The 19,415-nt window shown below is 41.4% G+C and overlaps 1 protein-coding gene across 1 annotated transcript in view; it reads right to left on the bottom strand.

The window, feature by feature from the left end:
- SLC43A3 (solute carrier family 43 member 3) overlaps positions 1 to 18,646 on the bottom strand; it is a 598,240-nt gene extending 579,594 nt beyond the window's left edge. The window contains exon 1 of the mRNA XM_073596989.1: positions 18,528 to 18,646. The gene's annotated coding sequence lies outside the window, so the exon portion shown is untranslated. The remainder of the gene's footprint in view (positions 1 to 18,527) is intronic.
- Between the last annotated feature and the right edge of the window lie 769 nt (positions 18,647 to 19,415).

The raw sequence follows: 19,415 nt of genomic DNA, 5'->3' as shown, positions 1-19,415 counted from the left end.
TACACTATCTTGGTTATTTCTCTCATATTCTATTCTCTCTTTCTCGAAACTTTTTTTCTTTTATTTTTTCACTTTTTTCCTTCTCTTTCTTTTATTCGTTTTTTACTCCAACCTATTTTCACTGCTTCACATTCTCCTTTCATTTTTTTTCACACTATTCTTACCTATTCACTTCGTGTTTTTGCTTTTCAGGTCCTTTTTTCCTCCTTCCACTGAGGTCACCCCGTCACACTCTGACCCAATCTGGGGGTTTCTCGTTGCCGGGTCTGCTGCCTGGACACGCTCCCTCAGCTTCGGACCCTGGCATTGTGGGTGGGCTCTGCATTCAGGGCTGCGCCGCCTTTGCACGGACGCAATTGTAAGTTCATGGTCTTTGTGGAAGAATGTGGAATTTTATGTTTTACATTTGCCCACTAGTCCTTTAAACTACTCTAAATATTGCTAATTTCCCCTATTTATAGGTGATTAATACGGTTATGCTCCTGATGAGTGGCTATAAGGTCCCGAAACGGCATAGAGCTTACAACTACCGTTATTCATACACCATTATTAGCTATGTATGGACGTTCCATTGTTATTGCATTTTGTCTTTGCCACTTTTTTCCAGTGACACTGCGTGCCACATATTTGTTGTTTTGCATTTTTTATTCATATCCTCATATGTTTACATAGAAATCCTTGTTGGAATGTATTTTATGATTGAATACAAATTTTATTTATTGAGCTATGTGCCTACAAATGTAAACTTATGAATTTATGTATTACTTTATATTAAAAAATTGAAACTTTATTCTAGTTTGACATCTGCTCCCATGTGCCTCACTCAAAGTCCCACATCCTTTTTCCTTTTTAGTTTTTAATACTGAACCGGGATGGAGGAGGGGTATGAACGGCCCCACTATCCTCATTTAAAGTCCCATACTGCTGATTTCTCTCCTTGTCTCACTGATTTTAATCCATATTGCCAAGACCCGACATTACATTAAAGCCACAAGCAGTTTTAAATGACTTTTTTTTCTTTAAAAATGACATTTTGTACAGGGACTGTTCTAAGCACGGGAAACACGCGCCACTTTACAGGCATACTATAGACACTCCCCAGGTACGATATTTAAAGGAATATTTCACTTTTTTTTTTTACTTTAAGCATCATTAAAATCACTGCTCCCGAAAAAACGTCAGTTTTTAAAAGTTTTTTTTGCATTGATACATGTCCCATGGGGCAGGGGCCGAGTCCCCAAACCCTTTTTAGGACAATACCATGCAAATTAGCCTTTAAAATGAGCACTTTTGATTTCGAACATTCGAGTCCCATAGACGTCAATTGGGCTCTAATGTTTGTGCGAATTTTTGGTCCGTTCGCAGGTTCTGGTGCAAACTGAACCGGGGGGGTGTTCGGCTCATCCCTACTCTCCAAACAAGTAAGTGACAATGTTGTTGAGAAGTACAAGTCAGGGTTAGGTTCTAAAAAAATATCCAAATCTTTGATAATCCCTAGGAGCACCATCAAATATATCATAACCAAATGGAAAGAACATGGCACAACAGCAAACCTGCCAAGAGATGGCCGCACACCAAAACTCACGGACCGGACAAAGAGGGCATTAATCAGAGAGGCAGCACAGAGACCTAAGGTAACCCTAGAGGTGCTGCAGAGTTCCACAGCAGAGACTGGAATATCTGTACACAGGACGACAATAAGCCGTACGCTCCATAGAGTTGGGCTTTATGGCAGAGTGGCCAGAAGAAAGCCATTACTTTCAGCAAAAAACAAAATGACACATTTTGAGTTTGCGAAAAGGCATGTGGGAGACTCCTAAAATGTATGGAGGAAAGTGCTCTGGTCTGATGAGACTAAAATTTAACTTTTTGGCCATCAAAGAAAACGCTATGTCTAGCGAAACCCAACACATCACATTACTCAAAGAACACCATTCCCACAGTGAAAAATGGTGGTGGCAGCATCAAGATGTGGGGATGTCATTCAGCAGTCGGGACTGGGAAACTGGTCAGGGTTGAGGGAAAGATGGATGGTGCTAAATACAGGGATATTCTTGAGCAAAACCTGTACCACTCTGTGTGTGATTTGAGGCTAGGACAGAGGTTTACCTTCCAGCAGGACAATGACCCCAAACACTGCTAAAGCAAAACTTGAGTGGTTTAAGGGGAAACATGTAAATGTGTTGGAATGGCCTAGTCCAGGGATCAACAAACTACGGCCCTCCAACTGTTTCGGAACTACACATCCCATGAGGCATTGTAAAACTCTGACATTCACAGACATGACTAGGCATGATGGGAATTGTAGTTCCTGAACAACTGGAGGGCCATAGTTTGGAGACCCCTGGCGTTAGTCAAAGCCCAGACCTCAATCCAATAGAAAAACTGTGGTCAGACTTAAAGATTGCTGTTCACAAGCGCAAACCATCCAACTTGAAGGAGCTGGAACAGTTTTCCAAGGAGGAATGGGCAAAAATCCCAGTGGTAAGATGTGGCAAGCTCATAGAGACTTATTCATAGCGACTTGGAGCTGTGATAGCCGCAAAAGGTGGCTCTACAAAGTATTGACTTTAGGGGGTGTAGTTATGCACATTGACTTTTTCTGTTATTTTGTCCTATCTGTTGTTTGCTTCACAATAAAAAAAAATCTTCAAAGTTGTGGGCATGTTATGTAAATAAATGATGCAAATCCTCAAACAATCCATGTTAATTCCAGGTTGTGAGGCAACAAAACACAAAAAATGCCAAGGGGGTGAATACTTTTGCAAGGCACTGTACTTAGATAAGATAAATTCCCAAAACATGTCCTGCTGGAGAACCACTGCGCTAAAACGGAAAATGTAATACTTAACTCTCTGTAACTTTCCTTTCCATGGCAGCATATGCATGCATATGTTACAATGAAGGCACCAGGAAAATAGCTTTTAGACAAATCACACCTTTTTTTGTGTTTTGCCATGCCAATCAGCCTAGTTAAGCTGCAGCTGGGAAATCTGTTGCATGAAAATTGTTTAGGGGGAGACTGTAAAATGCATTACTTGGATTGAGCATGCATCTGCAAAACAAATTATTAACAAAACACATAAAACATAAAAATTTGCTACAGATTTTACTAGTCAACAAAACATGACTTGGAAAAGAGCAAGGAAAGCAAAAAACACATGTATGTTAATTTGAGACACTAACAGAATATGGTTTTGAGGTCTGACCATTTTGCAGAGGAAATTAACAGGATTTAAAAGGAATGTGCCCACAAATGGACAGTCTCATAAGGATTTAAACATTTAGTAGTCACAACAGCTTGAGGAAGATTTTGCAAAATAATGCAGCACAGACAATTAAATCAAAGTGAAACTAACAACCTACAAACAACAAACATTGACAACATCAAAAATATTTCAGTGAAAGATACCCCCCCCCCCCCCAAAAAAAAAACAAAACAAAAAAAAAAAAACAAAATTAAAAAATACTTGCTCTAAAACACATCTGTTTTGCAAAGACATAACAAACAAAATACAAAGAGAAAGTCCATGTGTTATAAACTCTATAAGAACACCCAAATGTACTCTCTTGCCACACACACACACCATCAAGCAATCTTTCCTCTTTTCAGTGCAAGGTAAAAATGCTATCTGCAAGCTTTATATAACAGAGGGTTTATGTGCTAGTGAGGCAATTGAAAACACATGCACAGTCCATGAAACACACAAAATGCAAGTTCAACCAATGTAGAGTCTTAACTTCAAAGTGGGTACACCTGTTAAGGATGTCCTTAAATTACTAACCTAAAAAACACACTCTATGAGCATGCCCAGAAAAATCCAAGTGCTGTTCACACACAAAAAGCCCAAAAAAAACCCAAAGTCCCTGAGCATGCCCAGGCCAACACAAATGCATTTCACACACCAAAAGCCACAGCAAAAAAAACAAAGTCCCTGATCATGCCCAGAACAACCCAAATGCAGCTAGCACAAAATAAGCCACCCCCTGTCCAAAATTAAGCACATCATCCAGCATGCTACAAAATGACACATGGGACAAACACCCCCCGTTCCAGGGGGGCAAACAAAGAGACTAACATTGGCAAAAGTTATACAACAAATACCATTGCAGTCTATGGGAACTGACTTGTTAATTTTGTGAGTCCCCACTTGGCTGGCTTATATTCTAGTTATTGGCCTTAAAATGGGTATGGGGGCCCAGGTCCCACCCTGAGGGACATATATCAATGTCACCAATTTGGACAACCCTAAAAATGAAACAAGGACAAGTGCCTTTAAAAATGCAAAATTGCTTAAAATCTATTAACTTGGGGGGGGCTTACTCTGCCTGTAAAGTGGTGCATCTGTAACATGTATCCAAAATGTTGGTTCAAAGATGTACGGCTTTAGAGAAAACTTACAAATCTATATTTCAGCTGCATGATTTTAACCCAAAACAAAAAATAGCCTGCCCCCCAATATATACAAGGCCATTGGGGGTCTGTTAAGGCTTAATATGAGAACCCCCACGTGAAAAATACCACCCCAAACTAAAAAAATATTGTACCCCTCCCACACACTAACAAACCCCTAGCGAAACACACAGCAAGCCAGCCCATGAAAGGGGGTTGGATGCTTGGGGGCAGGAGGGACTCGGGCACCCCAAAACTCAACCACCTCATTCCCATATTCAGGGGGCCAAGGGCCTCTTCTACACAACCCTAGGCTGGGGTTGTGGGGGGCTGCAGACAGGGAGCTTTACGGAATGTGGAAAACCCCTTTAAACTAGTGGGTACAAGGTGCTTTGTGGTTGGTATTAGGCTGAGCCCAACATGCCCCAAAGGCAGCTAACTATGTTGAGTGTATGTGGCCTTGTATGGTTCAGGAGGGGGTTGAGCGATCGCTCTGCTTGCCCCTTTCCTAGCTGGCCCTGTGTTATGCTCTGAAAAAGGATGTGGTTTGGATTGGTGAAGGCAGCTCACAGCCTTTTGAGAATAGAATGGAGTGTGGAGTTCCCCTTTAAAAGCAAAAGTTAGCCCATGCAAATCACAGGGTTTAGGAGGAGGAGGAGACAATAGCATTGTAGAATGGAGTGTGGAGTTCCCCTTTAGATGCAAATGTTAGCCCATGGAAATCCCAGGGTTTAGAGGAGGGAGACAAGAGCATTGTAGAATGGAGTGTGGAGTTCCCCTTTAAAAGCAAAAGCTAGCACAAGGAAATCATATCGCAACAGAAAACGATCCTTTTAAGAGTATCAAAAATTCATATTTATTAAGTTAATTTAGGACAAATTGGCAAAGTGATAAGCCTAATTTCAGAAAAGATAACAGCTGCACTATAATGGCCAATAGAAAATCACTACAGTAATTGATGAATCACACATACATGTAAACAAAAGACACTACCTATAGCAATTAAAAAGAAGCGTCTGGATGCCGCATCGCAACAGACTGGTTAAGGTGTCAGGTGAAATTCATCATCATAATAGTCTTTAAAGAAGGAAGGTACTTATGTAAAGTGACAGCTTAATCTGTGTGTGGCTCCAGGGAGGAATGGATAGGGAGAAGGGAAAGAGGAGGCTGACTGGTTATAAGGTTGCTTATAAAGGGGCAAAGAATGCCCTAAGGTGCATGGTATTCGGAGACATAGGTTCTAACCTTTCCATCCAGAGGAGCATATCTTGAATAGTCTTTAACCAGGTATTGATAGGAATATAACAAGTCTGGATCTTGTATATATGAAAAGATTTTTCCGTAAAGTCCCGGTGACACCAGTTTAGAGGGTGGTAAATAAGTCCTTAATAAGGATCGTGTTTAGTCCCGGTGCTATATACGCCTTTGGTAGGTGTTAGACTTTTAGTCCCTTCTGGGTATTTCCAATCGTAAGATCGTGGTAGGCTGGGGGATGTGAGGCTTCATATATGCAGATGCTGTGTTTTAAGTCACCTAAATGCTTTTGCCCAGTATTAGAGGTACTTTACTGCACATACAGTGTAAATGCTGATGGCCTCCGTCCTCTGTAATCCCCTCCATGGATCTGTCACTGATCCCCAAGTACTGATACCAGTGTATGCCCGACTGAGGCTTCACCTATGTGGCCGGCTGTGTGCCGTCACGATTGGATGTCTCCACGTGCAGTCAGCGTCCTCAACGCTGGGAGCTTGGTGAGGCGGCCTCACATGACGGAACCGTGGTGACGTCAACACGTTTTGCTATAATACATAACGTAGCTTCATCTGGACGTTGATTGGACGGCAGTCCGCACTCCCTTATATCATGAATTTCTTTGTGTTGAGTACCGCCCATCGATATGGATTTAAGGGGACAACAAGTGTCCTGTTTACAATGCAATGATTGATGAACTTGATTAATGAAAAAGAGGCTAATGAACACCAAAAGTTCGCTGACAGCTAGAAACGTAATATGATTAGTATAGACTAATGGCATTTTAAAGGGCAAATGATACTTCGAAGGAAATTGAAAAGGAGAAAAAGAAAAAGGGGAAGAATTAGAAAGAAAAGTAAAAGTGAATCAGTTAACAGGAAATGTACAAATTTGCAAAATAGAAAGTAAACAATATACATATTTGCATTATCATGCTCATACATGTGTATATGGGTACATACACACATCTATGTTGGGGAAGGGAGAAAAAAAATATTTTGTATATATATTGTTCAAGCCAAGATATCAGGGACTATATAGGCCAATTGTATAACTCCAAGTATGTCAGTCATTAGGTCAGGTCCCCCTAGGGGTATCCCTTTGCATGGGCATCAGAAAATCAATGAGGGGACTGACCAACTGATACTTGTATAGTGGTTCAGCCAAAGGTAATTCAGCTGAATCACTAGGGGAGGTAATTAGCTCTTCAGGAAGACTTGCAGGTTAAGTTCAGTTTTGAGGCCCACCGGAAAAAGGGACTTTAACCTGCATATCCACCATTTTACTTTTTGGGGGAGTATATGGTCGAGGTCACCTCTCATGGTGGGCAATTTCAGGGCATATATCCTTTTTACTTTCATGTCAGATGGACACCCATCATGGTATTGAGCAAAATGTTTTTCAAGGGTTTTTCAGGGTTTCTGTCCCTTATTTCTCTTAAGTGCTCGCCTATCCTTACTTTCAGTGCCCTCTTTGTCTTCCCTATATAAATTTTTGGGAAAGGGCATGTGATCATGAAAATAACTCTTGTTGATGAACAGTTAATTAGGTCCCTAATCTCGAAACGTTCTTGTCCGAGAGCATCCATAAAAGTCTGAGTTCTGTCAACAAAGGGACAGATCTGACACTTTTGGTGCACAATGGAATTTGGTACGCAGTATCTTGGAGAGACACTGGGGGATACTAACTAATAGCCCCGGCCTCACCGAAATAGTGGGTATCGCCCCCAAAATGGTAGCTCGATGTGCCAAAAAACTAGGAGATATATTAATACAATCTGAATTTACGAAGGAACCAGACCAACTGGCTGTTGACTTACCCAAGAACAAAAGGAATGTTCCCCTGTAATAAGTGTCAGATCTGTCCCTTTGTCGACAGAACCCAGACTTTTATGGATGCTCTCGGACAAGAAAGTTTTGAGATTAGGGACTTAATTAACTGTTCATCAACAAGAGTTATTTACATGATCACATGGCCTTGCCCAAAAATGTATATAGGGAAGACAAAGAGGACACTGAAAGTAAGGATAGGTGAGCACTTAAGAGAAATAAGGGACAGAAACCCAGAAAAACCCTTGGCAAAACATTTTGCTCAATGCCATGATAGGTGTCCATCTGGCATGAAAGTAATAGGCATACATGCCCTGAAATTGCCCACCAGAAGAGATGACTTCGACCGTATACTCCTCCAAAAAGAAAAATGGTGGATTTACAGGTTAAAGTCCCTCTTTCCGATGAGCTTCAACACTGAACTGAATCTGCAAGTCTTCCTGAAGAGCTAATTACCTCCCCTAGTGAGTCAGCCGAATTCAGCTCGGCTGAACCACTATACAAGTATCCGTTGGTCAGTCCCTCATTGATTTTCTGATGCCCGTGCGAGGGACACCCCTAGGGGGGACCTGACTTAATGACTGACATACTTGGGGTTATACAAATGGCCTATCTAGTCCCTGATATCTTGGCTTGGACAATATATATAAAACATTTTTTTTTTTTCTCCCTTCCCCAACATAGATGTGTGTATGTACCCATATACACATGTATGAGCATGATAATGTAAATATGTATATTGTTTACTTTCTATTTCGTACATTTTCTGTTAACTATTTCACTTTTATTTTTCTTTCTAATTCTTCCCCTTTTTGCTTTTCTCCTTTTCTTCTTTTCAATTTCCTTCAAAGTATCATTTGCCCTTTAAAATGCCGTTAGTCTATACTATTGACGCTAATCATATCATGATTCTAGATGTCAGTCAACTTTCGGTGTTTGTTGGCCTCTTTTTGAAGTTCATCAATCACTGTATTATAAACAGGACACTTGTCCCCTTGAATCCATATCGATGGGTGGCACTCAACACAAAGAAATTCATGATATAAGGGAGTGCAGACTGCTGTCCAATCAACGTCCAGATGAAGCTACGTTATGTATTATCACGAAACGCATTGACGTCACCACGGTTCCGTCATGTGACGCCGCCTCACCAAGCTCCCAGCATTGAGGATGCTGACTGCACGTGGAGACATCCAATCGTGATGGCACACAGCCAGCCACATAGGCGAAGCCTCAGCCGGGCATGCACTGATATCAGTACCTGGGGATCAGTGACAGATCCACAGAGGGGATTACAGAGGATGGAGGCCATCAGCATATACACTGTATGAGCGGTAAAGTACCTCTAATACTGGGCAAAAGCATTTAACCCACAACAGGTGACTTAAAACACAGCATCTGCTTATATGAAGCCTTACATCCCCCAGCCTACCACGGTCTCACGATTGGTAATACCCGTAAGGGACTAAAAGTCTAACACTTACCAAAGGCGTATATAGCACTGGGACTAAACACGATCCTTATTAAGGACTTATTTACTCTAGACTGGTGTCACCGGGACTTTCCGGAAAAATCTTTTCTGACATTTGGCTTATCACTTTGCCAATTTGTCCTAAATTAACATAATAAATATGAATTTTTAAAACTCTTAGGCCCCTTTCACACTTTCGGACCGTTCAGGTCTGCCTGTCAGTTTTGTCGGCGGACCTGAACGGGCGCTCCATGCTAGTCTATGGAGCGAGAGATGTCAACGGTGACATGTCCGCTGACATCTGACCCGGTCCGATCCACTAAAATCAGACGGATGCCCCTACATTCACATCTATCCCTGGCAGAATGGATCGGGTGACATCTGATGAAAATGGACATGCTGTCCGTTTTTGTCCAATCTCTCTATAGTAACCAGCGGCGCTCGACAAGATCCTCCCGCTCCTCCACGCTCAGTGAGCAGAGAGGGACCTGTCATCTGCCGGCTCAGCAGAGATCAACGGAGAGATCTCCCGCTGAGCTGGCAGACAGAGGCGGACTCCTAGGCAGCGAACCCGCCTCATGAGAATGATGCCTTAAAAGGACCGTTTTCTGTTGCCATTAGTAACACTTTTCTGGTACTCTACACCTGAATCAATTGTTTTTGTTATGTGTTTAGTTACGGCAACAGCACCCCACATGGTGTAGGATCCATGAATAACCACCCTATTTGCTGGAGTGAATATACGTGCTAAGACTGCTTCTTTTGTTGTTTTTCCAAGGAAATCATATGCATTAGAGGGGGAAGGTTAAATGTCCTTTTAGGAGGAGCTAGAGGAGCAAGAGTCTTTTTACAGAATTTTAACAAGGTGCATGTCACATGTTGGCAACGTAACATGCTAACATGATCTGTGTACAAATCTTTAAAAAATACATAAAGGTGAACCAGCGTAAAAAAAAAAAAGTCAAGAGGTTAGAAGTGCGCCCGTTCAACCCACGCAATTGCATGTACGTTGCTTAACATTTACTAAGATTTTGGCCGCGCAGTGAACAAACGCATTTGAACGAACGCAAGACCTGCTTACACATGCGCACTGCTTACATTGATCTCACGCAGTTCTAAACGTACTTGCGGGCACAGCAGGCTTTCTCTGAAAAAGTTACTTTCTCATTCTATTTTGGGCATATTTGTTACTTGGGCAGTTGTTACTAAACTTCCTCACATCACCCCACATCATCCCATAATATTGGCACCTCCATCTTCTGTTAATATTGAAGTGAAGATGCCGTGCGCCATGTCCATAGTGGTGCACAGATTGTCCTGTGCGTCGAGATTGCTATAGTAAACGGGGGATTTGCGCTCTGTTCCCGTCGCACTGTTTCGTAAATATGAAAATGTGCGTTGCGCCTCGCCGTGCACCTCTACTGATGGTGCACGGGTTTCGGAAATCAGCCCCTATGTCCCTCAATAGCCTGTGAGGCGGCAGTATAAACTGTATGTAGCTGCGTCTACATACAGCATATTGCTCTGTATTTCGAGTGCGTGCCAAGACATCCTTATCCTTTTCTCATACCCAGAAAAGTGTACCGCAGCAGCGCTCGGCTGCTCAGAGCAGGCGATGCAGTATAAAAAAATCAGGGAAGATAGTGGGCCTAGCACAGCTCTACAAATGTGTGTATTTAAAGTGCTAATGCTTGTGCACCGCTCAGAGTGCTTTAATGAACTAAAGTGACTGGCGCTCTAATTCTGCAAATTATACATTAGATAAAGTGACAAGTGATAAATGTATAGTGACTTTAAACATATGCTATGACAATCCAAATAGAACAAACAAATCCTGGTTTCATAATTAAGGTAACCAGTGTTGATTATATGTGAACACACCACAAAGTAAGTAAGTATGTGCAAACCATCAACAATGAGATCAATCAAGCAATTGATAAGGTTACAACTTAAGTAACTTAGAAACTCTATCGTAGCAATTCAAATCCATTTATGAATAATTAAGTCCTGGTATTTTTAATCAGTCCATTAATCAGTATTTTTAATCAGTCCATCAGTCACAAATATGTTGAAAAATTGTTGAAAATCAAACATTCAAAATTAGAGTGACTGGTGTCGTTTATCTGTGCTTGTAAGCAGATAAAAGTGCAGGTGCTCCATTCTGCGCTCCCCTATAGTAAATGCACTCGCCAGAGAGTTCTCCCTCTAGGGGGTATCGCGCTTTCACCAACACTGTATCTTGGCTTAGGCCAACAAGGCCCAGGCCTAGGGCGGCATTTTGCAGGGGGGCAGCATAAAAAGAGTCCCTGCCAGGCAGGCTGTAAGTACCCAGGCTGAAAGGAAAACCACACCAGTTGATTGGAAATTGCAGGTCAACTACCTAGATGCCACAGGGCTTCTAATCTGGGTAGTAGGGATAGTGGAGATGCAAGGGAGACTGAGATGGTCAACTATACTTAGGAGGTAGGTAGAAGACTTTCCTGCAAACCTTTGGGTGATTACAATCTAATATACAGTATATACTAGAAACCTCTTAGGGCTTTCAAGCTTGCAATAATTCATATGGCAGTTAATTAGGAAATCTTCTTATTTATTTTCCTTTTGGCAGAGGAGTTTCCATAAATTATCATGACTTACCATAGATATCAGCTAATGGTAATCTATATAAGAGTTAGGTGTTAATGTTTATACAACAGCTGACTAAATTATATAGCATGGAGTACCCAGGGTAGAAGGAACGCTACACTATTTGGGTGAAACTTGCATGGCACTTACCTAGCTGCCAAAGGACTTTTAATCTAGGGATGGTGCAAACACAAGGGACACTGACATGGTCACCTATACCTGGCAGGTAGGTAGAAGGACTCTCCTGAAATCCTTTGCTTGTGTCATATTAAGGAACCTTCATTTTATTTTGGTTGATTGCTGATGAGAAAAATAAACAGATGGATTTATTTGTCCCTGCCTCAATCGTTTCTTTGCTCAATGCCTGGACCACATACCTTCATCACTGTGCTATATGTTTTCTACTGCATCACTGGTATGGTTATATCCTCTTAGTCCTCTCCATAAATTTAGCAGAAATTTGTGCTTAAAGTAGAACTATAGGCAACACTTTTTTTTCCATTTTGGATAGAGTAAGGGAGGATTATAACACCTGTCAGTTTATTTTTTGCCATCCCTGTCCCATTGTGGAGATTTCCCTTCATTTCCTGCCCCATAGCCAAACAGGAAGTGAGAGGAAAGCTCTGCAAATTAAAGGAATCCATTGCCCCCCAAGGTCCTCATAACTAGTGTCCCCACTGGAAAATTTCAGGGATGTTCTTAAACAGGAAGGGTGTGTGGCCTTGACAGGAAGGGGTGGGAAATATTTAAATTAGGGGGTGCGTGAGTTTAGTCAGGCCTAGGGCAGCACAAAACCCAAATACACCACTGGCTTTCACAGCCAGACTGCTGTAATTTAGGACACAGATCCTCAATGCATTCTATCAATGAATATAAAGCTGCCTCTGAATGGCATCAGAGGTTGGGACATCATCAGCCAGCCTCTGACTCAATCAGAAGAAGCTTTGCATTTTTTTCTAGAATAAATTGCTTGCTCTGAGCGGATTTTGAAAGTACTTCCTGCACTACTTTTTGCAAGTTCAGGTGCGACTTGCATAGACATCTGTGCATGAAGGTTCACAGAAGTCTTCCAAGTCGCACCTGAAGTATCACTGAAATGGTACTTTGAAATCTCAATGATTTCAATGTTGCGATTGGTGTGACCAGGGTGTTAGGCTTTCTTTGCTTTATTTTAACGAGGCAATCCAGCTAGTAAGTCTTTTGTGTTTCAACAGAACAAGCTTCCCTGCAGATATAGCAGCTGGAGGACTGAGACAAACCATTTACCACTAACAGTGTGCTTACAATGGCCAGCTTTTATTCATTTATGTAAAACATTTATCCCAAAAGGAAACAAAAACGGTTTGCTGTAACTGTCTAAAAAAATGTTAGCTGGAGTTTGGCTGCAATTTTTTATTGGATCTAAATCTGCTAGTATATCTAGTACTATCCCGCCCACCCCCAGATTAACAATACAGTTAACACACTCTAATACAGGATGCGTGTTAATAGCCAGACCACCAAGTAAATACAGTGGGGAAAAAAAAGCCTAGAAAAGAAAAAAACTACCATATTTAAGGACTAGTAAGCTGCTAAATAATATACGTGTGTCCACTGTGAGTTTAAGGAGGGGTGGGCTTCTTCCAGGCAAACCTGCCCTCAATCTATCCATTGCTATATGTGCTCCTACTAAGGGACTCACAAATTCATAGAATTGGGACTGCAGTAGACAGAGGAGCCTTGAAGTGGGTACTGCAGCATACGCATATATTTTCAAATGTGTGCAAAAAAAACCTCTGTTTTAACATGACTTGTTAGACAGGGTCAGTTCAATTGTTTTGCAGGATGGCTGGTAAGTGTGCTGTGAAATCTTTTGTTTGTGACATGCATTGCACTTCCATGTGCACTTTACTGCAAAGGCTGGTTATAGGTTGCGGTGGTTGCCACTTTTTTGTAACACTTTAAATTCTCAATCTGTATGCACAGTCCTGTTTTCTTCGTCATACAGTCTTTCCTATGACTTTAATTGTCATAAAATGTAAAAGGTACACACCTGCTTTCTGTGGCTATCATTTTCCGCCCAGTCATCAGCAGGTGCTCAACTGGAATGCCTCATGGGACCACAATACAATTGAACTTTTGCACACTAACTGTGATACTGATATACAGTATGCAATAGGAGAACATGGCAATTGGTCCAAGGTGACATACCATGTGCCTTAGAACTGGCTTTCCATGGTCCTAAAACTATCTGATGTCCTGAACTACTCCTTACCCTCCCAAAAAATGTTCTACTTTTCAATAAGAATCCAAAACCCAGGGGCGAAGCAAGATGGATGTGTGAGAGCTGAGCTCCTCTCCTCATGGACAAACAGTGGCTATTAGCGACTTTCCAGAGGGGGTTTTCACCCCAAAAATGGAGCGATCTGCACACCACAGCATCGGTGACCATGGCCAGGAAAAGAAAAGACCTCGGGAAGCCCCAGAAACTGACGGATTTTGTTTCATGGCAGACAGATGGAGGTAGGCAAGATGGCGCTGGCCTTTCATCCACCCCGGCCCACAACACACACTCTACCCCTACTAACTGTTGTGAACCTTTACGCCCCGAATTCCAACCAACTACACTTTATTAACAAAACTTTTCGGAAGATACGGACCCACCAAAAAGGAGCTCTGGTGATCTGTGGGGATTTCAACATTATCCCAGACTCACACCTTGATTCCACTTCTACCCCCATCAAAAAAACCCAAACACTTCAAAACACTATACATCAGCAAAACTTATTTGAGATGCCTTCACGCAGGGGAAAAAACTTCACTTTTTTTTCTTCACCCCATACTCATGAATTGATCTATGCCTAGTAGATCAATGGACCTTGTCCAGAACTGTAGCAGTATCCATAAATTATATCACGTGGTCAGATCACGCATCTGTAGTGCTGACGACAAGTGACTCATTCTCCTCGAACCCTGTTCCCATCTGGAGAGCTAACCCACTTCTTTTACAGGAAAAACCTACTAAAACTATATTGGAACAACATTTAACGCAATATTTTAGCGATAATGTGAATTCTGTGGATAAGTTTACATTGTGGAATGCCCATAAGGCGTTCATGAGGGGTATTTTTATTAAACTGGGGGCAAGGAGGAAGAGGCAGCACCAACAGCAAATACAGGATCTCACAAACAAAATTCACAACTTAGAAATCAGTAATAAACAAAAACCCACACCCTCAATTTCTAAACAATTATCCCAACACCGTTATGATCTTCGATTGCTGTTATTAGGAAATTTTGAAAAGTCTACTAGACGTCTAAATATGAACTATTACATAAACGGTAACAGGGCGGGGAAACTCCTAACACTTACGGGGCTGCAGGTACAAAACCAAGATATCGTACATCCAACACCTGATCACTAAAGATAAACATCATCACCCACAAAAAATAGCCGACACATTTAGCCATTATTATGGATCTCTGTACAACTTGGCAGATGATCCAAATACCATTCAACCAACCCCCAAGGCTATAAATGGCTTTCTGAAGAAAGTGTCTCTTCCCCAACTAACCCCAACACAACTAAAGCACCTTAATTCTCCCTTCACAATCCAAGAGGTGTCTCATGCTATAGATACGCTACCACTAAACAAGTCCCCAGGTCCTGATGGATACATAGGAGAATACTACAAAACATTCAAGTACATCCTCTCACCCCACCTAACCAATATTTTCAACTCTGCAGCTGCCTCTTCCTCCTTCCCATCAGAAATGTTGAAAGCACTTGTAATCACCCTGCTCAAGCCAGGGAAGATACCATCTCTTCCACAGAATTTCAGGCCGATATCATTACTTAATAACGACCTGAAACTATATGCCAAACTGATTGCACTAAGGCTGATAGACATACTTCCACAGTTAATACATATGGACCAATCTGGATTTACCAAAGGACGTCAAACCACTGATGCCACTAGGCGCCTAATTAATATAATCCACCACGCAAATCTGAATGGAACAGCTTCTCTGCTCCTAGCTTTGGATGCAGAGAAGACGTTTGATCGGATACATTGGGAATATCTTGCTGGGGTATTGGAGAAGTTTGGATTCAATGGCACCATATTTTCCGCAATTATGGCATTGTATTCCAAGCCCTCTGCCCAGGTTTACACCTCTGGGGCACTTTCCACTCCATTTAATATTACAAATGGAACTCGCCAGGGGTGCGCACTTTCACTGTTAATTTTCAACCTTCTCATGGAACCTCTGGTGGATTACATACGCAACCACCCTCAAATAACAGGACATAGGTTTAGCAACTCAGCACGCACCATCAGTCTATTTGCTGACGATGTTATACTCATGATCACAGACCTGGAGACCTCATTAGCCTCGATACATCAAACTCTCAAAATGTTCAATGGTATATCCTACTACAAAGTAAACAACACTAAGTAATACATCCTTGGCATCAATATACCTCCTAAAACTAGGCACAAATTGGAACAATTATATCCATACACGTGGAACACCACTGGTATAAATTACTTAGGCATCACGTTAACACCCAAGACAGAGGAATTGTTCAAAGCAAATTACTCCATATTCTTAGACAAACTACACCCCAAACTCCAAGATCTGACAAAAACAGAATTATCCTGGTCAGGGAGACTAGCAGCCTTTAAAATGGTGCTGCTACTACAATTTCTATACTTATTTAGGACCATCCCTATTCTAGTGCCTAACAATTTCTTTATTAAAGCCCAATCCATGATCAACAAATATCTTTGGCAAGGAAGGAGGGTGAGATGTGCATTCTCCAAACTAATCAATACTAGGTAGGCAGGAGTAGTGGGCTTAGTAGTACTTAAACACTACTACATTGCCTCAATATTGGCACAAATTAAAACATGGTTCCCCTAAAGCCCCTATACCAGATGGAAAGAATTGGAAAATATACAACTTAAAGGTGGCGATCTATATCACTTTCGTCTTACTAGCCAACAATACACGCCTAGATATGCATCACTTTCTCCCACCATCACAGCATCACTTTATGTCTGGAGAGCCTTGTTAAACACTCCCCCTCAGGACTCCATTACCTCCACGCTATCAATGCCTACCTTTAGCTTGACACACATCATACCTGACTTAAACATCTCAAGCTGGGTGGAAAAGGGGATAGAAAAAATTGAAGATATGATGATTGGTCCAACCCCAAAAACCTTCAGGTCCCTACAAATAGAATACAACCTAGCTAACTCAGAATATTACACATACCATAGGATTACACATCTACTACGCTCCAACTTAAAAACAAATATTGAGATGTCATGGAGGGCATTCCAATACTACACAAACCCTAACACCAAGATTAAAGGTATATCTTTGTTCTATAATATACTGAAAAATAAGGATATACCCTTGAAAACAACTCATATGATAGCCTGGGAAAAGGACTTGGATACCTCTTATTCCCTGGAACAGTGGCAAAAGGCACTACACATCACGTACGCTGCGACAAAGAGTGTAAACCTATGGGAATTATCGCAGAAAATCCTCTAAAGAATGGTATCTGACACCCCATAGAATAGCTAAATTCTCATCACAAAGTTCCAATACCTGCTGGAGGAATTGTGGTGCTGTGGGAACACTGTACCATATACTCTGGTCTTGTCCTAATATAATCCCCTTTTTGGAAAGTAGTCCATGGGGTAATTTCACAAGTACTGCATATTAAAGTACCCATGTCACCGGGAAATGCAATTTTATGCTTAGACATAGAGTTAATTCCACCAGAATACAGGACTATAGCCATACACATTCTTTTGAATGCACGATTAACAATAATGCGCCATTGGAGAGATCAACAAACCCCGTCTCCACATGAAGTAATAACTACGACTAACACTCACGCAGCGTACGAGATGTTATATGCATCAACCAAAAACAATTACAGTAAAGCCCAAAAAATATGGGAAAAATGGGTAGATTGGTACACAATAAAACATAAGACCTAAATGTATCACTTATATACCATACTGTACTACCAAAGGGAAGTAACTATCTGACTGTGTTTTTTCTTAATTCTTCTTAATTTTATTTTATATTATTTTATACTTTTATATTTCTTACATTTTTCTTTTTTGAACACCAATTTCTATTTCATATATTACTTAGACTAACACTAGATGTTATCTAACATTGAAAACCGTGCAACAACCCCCAAAAGAGGGTTGGGGGTCGCCGCTCACCTCCTGAGCACAGCGTGTTCCCAGTTGGGGTGCCTGAGCATTGGGGTGGTATTCCTTACTCTTGATCCAGCAAGTTAAACATTATATATCACATTTTTCACATGTAGAAGTGCATGTCTAAATAACTATTTTTCTACATGTTTTATCACTTATGTTCTGTGAAATATTCAATAAAAACTTATTGATTTAAAAAGAATCCAAAACCCCTGTAAAAGAAGTCTCTATTGATAGATACATTGGAGTCCCCATTACCAACATAAAGGTGTATACTCCTGTCCTCATCTCATCTTTACTTCTCTACTTCAGCTGCATACTTGAAGCTGAAGCAAAGATCTGGATGACATTATTGGAACTTGCACCTTCAAAAACAATTTCCAATATTCTATCCTGATAGGTTTGCTGTCATTGCCATCTTGATCATCATCATTACCATCATTATCAACATGTTATCATCATATAGTTGCAGCAAACAAAACTCCAAAATGCTGCACAGCAAAGTTTTTGGTTGAATGAATTTTTACAAAACATTAGTTGTTTAAATACCTCATATCATGTTTACCATTTCCTCTGAATTCTGTTTTGTGTTCCGCTAGAACAGTTACACCAGCGTAAAAGTGTTACAAATTCTGTTGCAGCAGCTTTCCTCCTTTCTTCTCTATTAGTTTCGACTTTTTCTGCCTATACAATCTGCTTTGTGTACTTCTGCCAAAAAGTTATCTTACCTCTCAAAGTTCTCTAGTAATTGCTTGTTCCTTCATTCTCCTTTTAAACATCAAGTTTTGCTGACTGCAAATTTTTCTCTCACGGGATAACATAGTGTGATGTGCTGTCTATGCTCACATCTGTCATTGACCATGGTTTCCTTCCTGTTTTAAAATAACAGTAAGATGTAACCTAGCATATGCCAGTTATATCATAAGCCTATTAAAGCAGTGTTTCAAACGTAGCACACCCCCGTAGGGACTACTGATGAACTTGGATCCCCTACTCTGCACAGCCAGGCACGCCAAAATTTCACAAGCACCCAGAGTCAGAGAACAGTCTGTGACTTTGTTTTTATTTAATTTATTGAGGGTTAAGAACTTGGATAGGGATGGGAGGTTATTGGATGCCCACTTGACTTCAGCAATACTTTCAGCAAAACTTCAGGGACATCTTTCTATATACAGTCTCCTTCACTTTCCTCTTGCACACACTTGCTTGCTCCAGCTGAATCACTTTGATTTATCTGACAGGCTCCCAGTCAGATTAGCAATGGCCCTTTACAGGCAGGAACTCATAGCCCCTTTTTGTGTAGCACAGTGTAGTGAAACCACTTGTAACTCTTCCCCTGTGGTCACTGATCCCAGCACCACATCTTCAGGCACTGCCAACCCACCTGGCTGCAGCTGCCCCTTTCACTAGCCCTCCAGGCTACCAGTCTTTAAGACTGACTCTTCACCAGCCCATCTGGCTGACTCTCAGGAGATCTCTCAGGGAAGGGTTACAAGACTTAAGCACACCACTGTCTTCAGGGAGACTGGATACATGCGGCAGTCTCCCCCCTTGTTAGTCCCCAAGAGTGCTGATCTACTCCCTCTGTCCTCTCTTGCTCCCGTGCCTCCAGGAAG

Source organism: Aquarana catesbeiana, linkage group LG08 (genome assembly GCF_042186555.1).
Source record: "Aquarana catesbeiana isolate 2022-GZ linkage group LG08, ASM4218655v1, whole genome shotgun sequence".
Lineage (NCBI taxonomy): Eukaryota > Metazoa > Chordata > Amphibia > Anura > Ranidae > Aquarana > Aquarana catesbeiana.
The sequence above is the reverse complement of the archived record's forward strand: the minus strand, read 5'-3'. Positions and strand labels throughout refer to the sequence as shown.